This window comes from Corvus kubaryi, unplaced genomic scaffold (assembly GCF_017639235.1).
Source record: "Corvus kubaryi isolate FWS band 111438036 unplaced genomic scaffold, C.kubaryi_AGA036_p1.0 37256, whole genome shotgun sequence".
NCBI lineage: Eukaryota > Metazoa > Chordata > Aves > Passeriformes > Corvidae > Corvus > Corvus kubaryi.
In genome coordinates, this window is record NW_024581076.1 from 8,190,525 (window position 1) to 8,201,889 (window position 11,365).

Sequence of the window (11,365 nt, forward strand, 5' to 3'; positions counted from 1 at the left end):
TAAATATCAGGAAAAAAACTGCAAAGAAGGATCCTTTAGAAGAAGCATCTTGTTTAGCAAATAGATCACAATACATAAAACCATCCTCTGCCACAGAGGAAACAGCAAGTCCCACAGAGCTCCTCTGCTCCTGAGGTAATTTAATCTGCATTCACAGCTGCAGAGGCATTTTCACAGAATAGATGGGGAAATTAACACATTGCCTAGGGCTACTCACATTTAACACCTCACTGTCTTATTTCTCGACTATAAATACAGGATGGCAAACACACACTGCAGCAGGTTATCACGTAAACACGCTCTCATATGCTTATAAATTTTTTAACTGTAGAAAGATCCTAATTATCTGTTTCAAATTCCAGTCAGTGTCACAGAAAGAGCACTGAGTCACAGGGCAGAGGACTCTGACACCCAGATCACTTTCCTCTACTCAAGAAAATTTATGTTGGCACAGGTTCTCCATCTCAGTAAGCCCAGAAAGAAACCAAGCAGAACAGGAGCAGTAGGAAGAAATCTCCCCTTAGGTAAAGCTAATGCTGTGCTTGCTTGCCATATTTTTAAAATATTTTCCATATGTGCTGGTTTGGCCAAATTTGGAACTATATCCTTTGAGAGAAGGCCGATCACCACCCCTCCCCCACCAGGTTCGGGAAAAAATAAATTTTCCCCAAAGGCAAGTGAAAGAGATAAAAACTATTTATTTAAGAAACACACGGGAAAAGGAAAATAATGCTAAATAATAAAATCTCTTGCTGTGGAGAAAAAAACCTGGGAAAGTGTTTGAGTCCTCCCTTTGGTCTCCTCGGAGCTGGGGCTTGGCCCAGGGCCAGGCCCTCTGTGCTCGGTGGAAAGTCCTCCCAATGTGCTCTGATATTGAAGCAGTCCAGTAAAAGAAGGAGAAAATCTGAAATTCCAGGGAAGGGAAAAAAAGTTCAACTCTCAGTCTCTCTCTGGAGAAAAAGAAACTGAAAAACTGGCCAAAAAACTGTCCCGGGAGCAGCAAGCCGGGTGCTTCCTCGCTCCCCTGCCACAGCTGGGTAAGAAAAAGTCGCTCTCTCTGTGTGACCTTGAACAAGCTGCAAACTGCTGTGAAAAAGTTTTGCTCAGTTTTTCCTTCCCCCTCTCAGGCTCAGTTTAGAGGCATAGAAAGGCACAAGAATTAATTTCTGGGCATAGGGCAGCGATATGGGATACACATCATAAGGTCACCCCAAGACACCGTTATCAGTGTGATAATATTATTTAGCAGAGATGAGAAAGCCATGCTAAAAATAATCAGTCCAAGTCCAAGTTCTTCATTCTTGGTCAAGTTCTCTGGTTCATTTTAGCCCCTCTTTAGTTATCTTTGACAATTGCATTGATACTTTCTCCTTTCATTTTCCATTAAGAAAAAAAATCTGCTTCATTTTGGATCCCATTGTGAGAACACAGGAGATGTGAGACACTTTCTGACACGGTAGTAAAATAAGAAGTTGTTCATTCACTTCTACATCAGGGTGTGGTGGCCGGTGAACACATTACAAGGGACAGAGAGTTCTCGGTAAGACAAGTCCCTAGTACCACAAGAACCACTTCATGTTAGGGTGACCAGAAAGGCTTCTCCCAGCATGCTTGTTCTGTTCTGTTAATCTCTCCCAATTTGGCTTCCCTGGTTGGCAGTCAGCCTCTACCCCTCGTCACTCCCCCAGAGCTTCCCCATTGGTCCCTGTTCCCTAGTCCCGCCTTTTCCCTGCCCCCAGATAAAACTGTGAGTTTCAGGATCGTGTTGGTATTTGTCTCTGCAACCTTTGACAGTGTAGCAGCAATAAATGCTCCTGCTGGAACACATGCAAATGCCCTTCTCGGCTCTGTGCTACCGACTGTAGCACTGAACCCACCCGTGCTTCTGTGGGTGCACGTGGGACCCCATGGAGCCGGGCAGGGACAGTAATATCAGAGTCTTTGAAAATAGCAATGATATCAAAGCAGTGTAGTGTGGAATTATAATTGGGAACAATTGATGGCAATTCCAAGCCTTCTTTCTTCTTTCCAGAGGAAGAAGATTTATATAGAGGCATTGACACCTTAAAATAGTTCATTTTAAGAAATTTCACTCATAGAAGAATGATTGTTACTATAATATACATAAAGTAGCTAACTATTTTTTTGTCATTTAAACGTATATGCAGTTTTTAATTTGACTTCTGATGCCTGTAAATTTTCTTTAGTTGCCAATTGTCTACTTATAATGCAAAATAACTTTTAGGTCATCAGCTTTTCTTAATTTTTACATGAAAGAAGGGGTTTCATTACTGAGGTTTTGTGGTGGTTGCTGTTGCCAGTTAAACAGCCTGATAAACTAATTTAGAGACCCATCCTGCAATTAATAATGTGTGAACAGACTGGTACATCCTTACAGAGCTCGACAGATGTCTGCAGGACTTCTTGATGCTTTATCATTCTATAGTGTGCTGTTAGATCAAGACCTTGAAAGGTTAAACTGCAGCCCAACCCATGTTACTTTGATAATGTGGACTATAAAAACTGTACTGAAAACCTGAAAAATACTGAGGTTGGGTCAGCTGCTGTATTTAATTGTCATGTGGAAGGCATAGTGTATCAGTTTTGATTTTTTTTGAGACGGGGGGGTTTGGTTTGGTTTGATTTGATTTGGGGGGGTTTTGTTTTAAACTTCCAAAGCAAAAAAAAAAAGCATAATATGAATAACACCTTGAATACAACAAAGACTAAACTAGGAATATGGAATGCTAAATGTTTATGGATTCACAGGAATCTTCTAAAAATGGAAAAGCTGCTACTAGAGCATTACAATATTGCAAGAGGTAAGACTAACAGATCCTTGAAGGTTACCAAAACTCCCTGGGTTTTGAAGTGGTGGAAAAAGCTACACTGTATGAAAAAAGGAACAGATTTTATTGTTTCACTGAAGTTATTAGTCATTACTGCATTTGAAATCAGCAGCAAACTAATTTTTTGGTAGCAAAATCAATATATCTTTGATTTGTGTCTATGCTACAGATCTGGAAACTTTCTTGATTCTTGTAAAGAACTGTTAAAACTTTCAGTTTTGTTCTGTTTAGTTAAAGCAGTAAGCTTGGACTCAAGTCTGTTACAAAAGTTAGAACAGAAGATGACAGATTTTCTTTAGCAAATGAAGAAAATTTAAAATCTATGATTAAAGAAATGTGAAGAAAAAGGAGATGAGGCTAGCACTTTTGTATTAGTATATCTTTTATAATTAATTACTCCTACTTTGTTTATAAATACTTGATATTTCTGGCAATATTTTCCTTGTCCAACTGGCATTCTTCTCTTTATTACTGAGCAACCCACTAGCTCTTTAAAAAAACCACTTTCTCACTTCATGAAACTGTCATCTGCTAACTGCAAATATAAATTTACATTGTATGTAGGTGAGATATTATGAGCTGGCAATATTCTCTGAAGACCATTTTCCCATATCTTGAACTTTAGAACACGTTTGCAATATCTGTAATCCTACAGAAAGTAGAAATACCTGAAGTGGAGAAAAAAAATCATTTTTACTTGTGTTGGTTTTGTTCATCACACATGACCAAAGCCACAAATACTGATTCCAGACTTGCTTCCTATGTTATCAAACCTGAAGATAATTAACAATTCTGAAAAGGTCTTTTAAGGGGTGGTTCTCTGTTACTTCAATTTTGGAGATTGAGGTTGGTGATCTCTCTGGAAGTTATCAGTTTGAAGCAGGACTTGAGATACAGAGTCAGAACTGCATTATCTGGGTTGGGCAGTCAGATCAGTGAAAAACATTGTCTTATTTGCCACTGGAATCTGTGGGGGAAAAACCAAACATTATTAAAAAATATTCAGAGTTGTATACTATCTGCTTAGCTTACTAAATCAGACAATTTCAAATATTTGAAAGTTCTATATATAAATGTATTATTTTTTTTTTTTACTATTTATACATCTCTTAATATTATATAAGTTGCCCTGCTTTCAGTACGTGGTATTTTCAATAACAGAAGGTTTCATCTGAATGACAAGCTTAGCCACACTCTGCTTTGGTTTGCAATTGCACTGAATTAGCATTATTTTCACAACCAGCTCAATGGAAGTCAGTTCTGACTCAGGTTACATATTTCATATGACATCAAGCAATCTAAGTCACAACTTCCTGCAAAAAGAATTATCACTTTCTCCTTGAGAACAAGGACGTGCAGTGTTTGATTTATCCTGTCTTTATCCACGCTGTATTTCTTAAGGAATAGCAAAAGCTATTTATTCTTCTAACCCCTATGTAAGCAGCATGATGACTCAAGTGTGGCTTCGACTCAAGAAAACCAGGGAGGAAAAGAGGTGGCAGTCCAGGTTCAGGGAACTACACTCTTCTCTTGTATTTGTATTCTACTGATCCATCAGCAGCCAACAATACCACATCTCTTTGTGTGGACCTGAGACAGTACAGCTGGTATCAAAAAATGTCGTACTTCTAACAGCAAACAGAGCAAGGGATAAGTGTAGGTGAGAAAATACACTTCATCTGCAGAAGCAGAGCCAGAGACCCTTGGGAGATGCTAAGGGGAACACTCTTTAAATTGTGAGGGATTCAAATAACTTCATGTAACTGTCTCATGCTAAACCTGCAGTTTCTGTTCTATTCTGAGCAAGATTCCTGGGTTCGCTCTTGGTCAGTAGGAAGATACAGGCAGTACAAGGGCCACTCCTTACATTCCAGCCACTACAGCTGCCTAAAATACGTAGAAAGGATTCCCACTGCAGCCTTTCTCCTCTACAGAAAGAGGCAGGACAACTATTTTAGGGTAGAATTGAAGGGTTAAAGAACTGATCTCAGAACTCCATGCTCCTAAGCATAGCTACATCTCGGAACATAACTCTCTATGGTTAATATAAACCTCACAGATTAAATGATAAAGAATCAGTAAAAACTGCAGTGAGAATAATTTAGCTATTTGAAAGCTTTGAAACAGTTTCACTTCATCTTTGAAGTATAAGGAAGCAAGAATGTGTGAAGTCCTACTTTTTAATTTAATTTTTCTTTTGTTCAATGAGTCATCTTTTCATAAGCCTTTACCATCATTCTGTGGCAAAAATAATGTATCAGACAGCAACGTATGAGGTCAAAGATGGGCATTGATGACATTTGAAATTTGAAAGCAGTCATTAGTAATTAGAGTTTCCATTTGGATTAGCAGTTTATTATATAATGCTTCATATTCCAGAAAAAAAAAAATACACTAGGTAATTATTTAATTTATTCAATTTAGTGACAGCATATTTCACAGAACTTTTAGCAAATTTTCCAAGCATGTTTGTAACTTTCAAGTTTAAATCCCACAGAACATTAATACTCTTATTCTACTAAATTAGAGATACTTAGTTTGAATTCCTCATGTTTATTCCAATAGAAATTGCAAAACCCAACTGGTTTTAGGTGACCACAGATTCATTCATGTATAGGGTATTTTGGTAATTTATCGTTGTGTAAAATACCCTTTCTAAATGGAAAGGTCTTTTCTGTTGAAGGCCAGCTAGGACCTATGCACCATATTAAAATACTCAAATTAGCATTGCTTTGGTAAAAGTGTGCCTTTCACCCAGAAATATTTTAACATTTATTACTTAGGATTTAGAATAATGCAACCAGCCTACAAAAATGCAGTAGGTCTAATCAAAAAGGAAAAAAAAATCCCAATTATAATCTGTTATTTCTCTACAGTCATGTACATTAGGTGGTCTACAGACATACAGCATGAAAGCAAAAAGCCAGTTCTGTCAGAAATGTGTTGGTAATTTGATAAATCAGACCACAAATGGGAGTAAAAGCAACTTCTCTAGGATTATGCTAGAGGCAGCTTTGATAGGGGGTGAATCTCTGGGGGGGTTTTAGGAGTTCTCCTTTTGTTTTTCTCTTAAAGAATTTTCCCCATACATGTTGCCAAGAGACAGTAAAGACTGGGTACTTAAGAGAGACAAAAAGACCTGGCCGTAGGGGGAGGGGTCCAGCTGGCTACACTCTTTTACCTGGGGTTTTCTTGTGTGGGGCAGAGATGCCGTGAGATTTGAACTGGGAAAAGGAGGTTGGGTGGAGCCCCCAGCTCTCTTGTTCTCTCAGAGTTCGGAGGGGAGAGAGGTTGTGGTCACTGTGGGGAGAATTCATCACCACTGTGGGGCTCTGCCTTCTGTTGCCTTCCTTCTACCGTGAGTTGAGCTTGCTCGCTGGAGCAGCTGTTGTACTGGGACCCTATTTAACACCCTACCTCACTAAAAGAGGGACCTTTTCACCATCTGCTCGGGTGCCTCAGGGCAAACCCCGGGATCCCAAGCCTGCCTTTCCCTGTCCTGCTGGGAGCCGGGCTGTGGCCGCCCTGCCTCCGCCGTTGCTTTAAGCCTTTGCTATATCGTAGCCCTGCACACCCTGCCTGCCAAGACCTCCCAGGGTTCCCGCTGCAGCTCCGCAGTTTGGATACATCTCATCTGCCACCCGGGATTTGTGCTCGTCCCTGCCATTCCAGCCTGCTGTTCCCGAGGGTCCGGCCGGACACCGGGATCGGCTGCCCAGGGGTTTGTGAAGCCTTTGTTCCATCCCTTCCCGGGATCCCAGGGCACCGGTGCCGCGTGCTCCCCGAGCTCGCTCCGGAGCGCCCCCTGCAGCCGCGGGGGAACCATCGCACCTGCCCTGCTCACCGGGAGCCGCCAGCGCCCCTGCCGGCTGCGAGCGGAACTGCACCGGAGGGGAAAGGGCCCGACAGCCGAGAAGGCTGGCACTGGGTTTGTGATTGTTTGCTGTTACTGCCATAGTTGTTGTCGTTTGTTTGACTGGTTATACATATATAGATATAGAACAGTAAAGAACTGTCATTCCTGTTTCCCACATTTTTGCCTGAAAGCCCCTTAATTTCAAAATTATAATAATTTGGAGGGAAGGATGTTATGTTTTCCACTCCAAAAGAGGCTCCTACCTTCCGTGGCAGACACCTGTCTTTCAAACCAAGACAATCTCTCATTACCTAAAACAAAATCAACACTTAAGCTTCTAAATAGACTTCTCTAAATTAGTTTTCTAAGTAGATCTGTCAAGGACGATTGTCTGGAATAAGAGTGTACTGGCCTCAGTTCAGTGGGTCACTCCCACCTCCTAACTCAGCAATGTCACAAGGCCTCTTACGGTTTTTTCAGTCAGCTCCTCAGAGTATCCCTACTGGCAACACAATCTCCCGCTGTAGTTTTTTATAATGATACTGTGAAGTACTACTCCTTTGCTGCTTGAGACTACAGCTCAGGCACTCAATAACCTTTTCGGACATGCTCAGAGGAAAAAACATTATTTTTATAACTGTTTAGTTACAGAATAATATCACAATTACCTTTTCTCCAATTTCAGTCCCCTAGACCATTGTACCTAAAGCCTCCAAGAAACAGACCTGTTAGAATGAATCAGTCTCTTTTTGATGTGTAGCTGGCATGCATATGTAGACATAATGTAGATTTTCCTCTTGAAGTTGAACTCAAAATAGGACCAAAATTTCATAATTAAGTTAATTTTCTCTTCAGAGAGTATTTTCAGATAAAGGCCTTTGTTTTTCATTTTAAATTAATGTTTAAATACAGACTACAGTAAAGTCATTATGTACAATTACATTACACTGCACTATGAAAAATAATCATTTTCAGGAAAAAAGAAAAGCTACAACATCATTATGATGATCTTGAATACTGCAGACAAAGCCTTTGTATAAATCTACAGTCAGATAATCAGAAAATGATTGAATAAAATACTAATAAAACACAAAAACTAACTGGAGTATTTTAAGAAAATTACTGATTAACAGTTTTACAGGATAATCTTGTTATTTGGAAATATTTGGGGCCTGAAGAACCTGACCAGCAAGTGTAGACAAGGTCAGCAAGAAAGAAGAAGTTTTTTTTCTCGTTCAGTTCTTTGTACAGACTTGGGAACTGTTCCACTGAGGGAAAGAGAATTGCTTACCAATAGTGCTGAAGAGATCTAGATGACCGCCCTATCTGACCTTCTGGCAGTAGAACCAGATAGGTAGGTATCATCAACAAAGTCAGAAATCTTCCCCTGATTCCCACCACACCTCTGCTCCCATGACACTCAGAAACTACAACAGCCTCTATTTCTATGTATTTCTTTTCCATGGCCAAATTAGCACTTTGACTCAAATATTTATGTAATATTAAGATTACACAGAACCATTTCTGAAGGAAAAAAGCATTTATTTTTGGTTACCAGCTTTTCTGCTTTGGGCTCTATCCACATAAATTCTTACTATAAGCATAAAAGCTGTGACTGCTTTCCTTGTGGAATCTTGGCCGTTTAATGGCAGTGACACAATCTTTAAACAAGATCTACCTTACCCTTCTTATCTGTTGGCTAAAAGGATCATACTTAAAGTCATGGAGTCAGATCCAATACTTGCTTACAACTGATGATAAACTACACAGTTGTATTGGGTTTGCACGGCCAAGGTTTGGTAGTGGGGGGCTACAGGGGTGGCTTCTGTGAGAAGCTCCCAGAAGCTTCCCCCACGTCCAGCAGAGCCAATCCCTGTCAGCTCCAAAGGTGGACACACCGCTGGTCAAGGCTGGGCTGATCAGAAATGGTGGTAACGCCTCTGAGATAAAATATTTAAGAAGAAGAAGAAAAAAAAAATTACTGCACAGATGTAATTGCAACCAGAGAAGAGCAGGGTGAGAACATGTGAGAGGGACAGCGCTGCAGATCCCAAGGTTAATGGAGAAGGAGAGGGAGCAGCTGCCCCAGGCACCGGAGCTGAGATTCCTCTGCAGCCCCTGGTGCAGACTGTGATGAAGCAGCTGTGCCCCTGCAGCCCCAGGAGATCCACAGGGGTGCAGAAATCTGCGCCAGAGCAGGTGGATGTCTGTGACCCTGTGGGAGGCCCCTGGGGAGAGGAGCCCAGGCTGGAGCAGCCTGTCCTTGAAGGACTGCACCCCATGGAAGAGTGGCCCACACTGCAGCAGTTTGAGGGGGACTGTTGCTAGTGAGATGGACTCACACTGGAGAAGTTCATGGAGAACTGTCTCCCATGGGAGGGACCCCACAGTGCAACAGGGGAACAACTCCTCTCCCTGAGCAATGGTAGAAACAACAGGTGATGAATTGACAATAACCCCCATTCCCTGTCTTCCTGAGCTACCGGGGGAGGAGGTAGAGCTGTTCAGGAAGGAGGGAGGAAGGAGGGAGGGGTGGGGGAGAAGCTGTTTTGAAGATTATTTTGCATCTCGTTATCCTGCTCTGATTTTGTTAAGAATACATTCAATTAATATCTCTAATTTGAGCCTGTTTTGCCCATGACAGTGTTTGGGGAGTGATCTCTCCCGATCTTTATCTTAATTCTTGAAACCTTTGTTATATTTTCTCCCCTCCCTGTCCAGCTGTGGACAGGAGTGGTAGAGAGGCTTTGGGGGTGCCTGGCATCCAGCCAGGGTCAAGCCATTACAGCAGTTTGTAATTTCCTGTTACATATCCCTAGGACACTTAATAAACTGGTTGTTTGGACTCCTTCCAAAGTTCAGAAATCACTTCCTCCAAAACGGACATTCTAGATGTCTTTAAAATGTTCATGCAACTTTTCACTCTATTTGCCCCTTCCCAGAACTGTATCTTTTGTTCCCTTCCAAAATCAAGATGAAATATAACCTAGATTCCATAGAAAGTCTTGCAGGTATTCCAACGATACCAATAAAATAACTCTTAGCAATAAGGTTAAATTTGAACTATCCAAGATACTTCTGTATTACAATAATTAAGTAGTCTATTTAATCCACTTAGATGCATATTAATAAAATAAAAATTTATTTGCAAATATATTTCCTGAAAAATATATAGTAAGTGTTTTATATATGTGTCTAAATACATTTATATGTTCTCTAAAAAGGCCATGAATTTTCGAAGTGTTTTTTTCTGAACTCTCTGAGTTTTAAATCAAAAAGTGTACACTTTGTAAGCATGTATTTTTAAGTGTGAGGCTAAAGTGTTCCTGCTAAAAAACATTCAAACTTGAAGCATTGGTTCAAAAAAAATCAATAGAACAGTATTCTAAATAGTCAATGTATGAATGCAAAGTTTAGGAAGGTATTATAAGCTAGTTTATATTTTTCTACGCTGTTTAGATCTGAACTCTTACAACAATAATATGAAGCTTCATTTTTCACCTAGAAGTGGTCTTCCACAGCCAAACTAATCAGAAGGTTGAAAACCTGGTCTTCACACTGATTTCTAACGCTTTGAGTTCAGACAAAGGGGCACTGTCTACTGGGCGATTAATATAATCCCTTTTGGAAACAGAAGTTTTCCATGACATATACATACATTCTTAGGTTATGTACCAATCAAGTGTGAGTCCACCTGTCAAAATCATAGGCCAAGGTCAAGCAGCCAGAGGTAGCTCAGAAAGTACATGGAAAACATAATTACTGTAATAAAAGAAAGGGTTTGTCAAATTCATGCAGTCTTACTGGTGATTGTCTTTAATTGCTTTTCTCCTTTAACTAGACAAAAACTAATGAAGAAAATAAGTGTTTCTTTGATTGGAAACTAAACAAAATTCATCAGATTCCTTTATTTATGAATTTCAGATTTCAACAAATTCTCTTTCACCTTTTCTTACACTAAGACAAGAGATTGTTATAATTTATGTTTAAAGAAGGGAAAAAAAAGAAAAAAATGAAAATAATTTCTTTTCTCTTCCTTAGTCTGCACCACTGATCTCATCCAGAATTGTGTTTCTTAGCCCTCCTGTGAGGTACCTGCAGGGTCAATGGGAGGACAATTAGACAATGTAGTCCAGCTCTGATGTCGGCAAAACTGATTGTGGAGGTGTGCAAGGAGTAATACATATATTCAGAAAACTGCTGCTTTTTGTATTTGCTTTGCATTTATGTCTCTTCAGCAGTAGTTAAGCTCCATCACCGGGTTGTAAATTATTTTATTACAATATTAACAAAGGCACTAGCATGAGGCAAATCCAGAGGTTTGTTTTCATTGTATACTGTAATCAAATGAGAACTGCTTCCATACAGTTGAACAAAGCAGACAAGAAAATTCTGAGACCTCAAACAACTATGTTAGGTGAGTTTTATAATGCAGGTAGCCAACAATTTAAAACTCTTTGACTACAGTAAGGATTTAGGGTTGGTTATTATTTCATTGTCTCAAATTTTAAAGATTTAACATCTTATTCTAGAGCAAGACAATGGGACTGAAAACATTGAAAGGCAAAAAGCTATTTTTATCAATTACTTCTTCTCCTCTGAGTATGTAATCCTCATTTGAAAGAAACTCGTAAGTGGAAAATAAATCCTTCAAAACAAT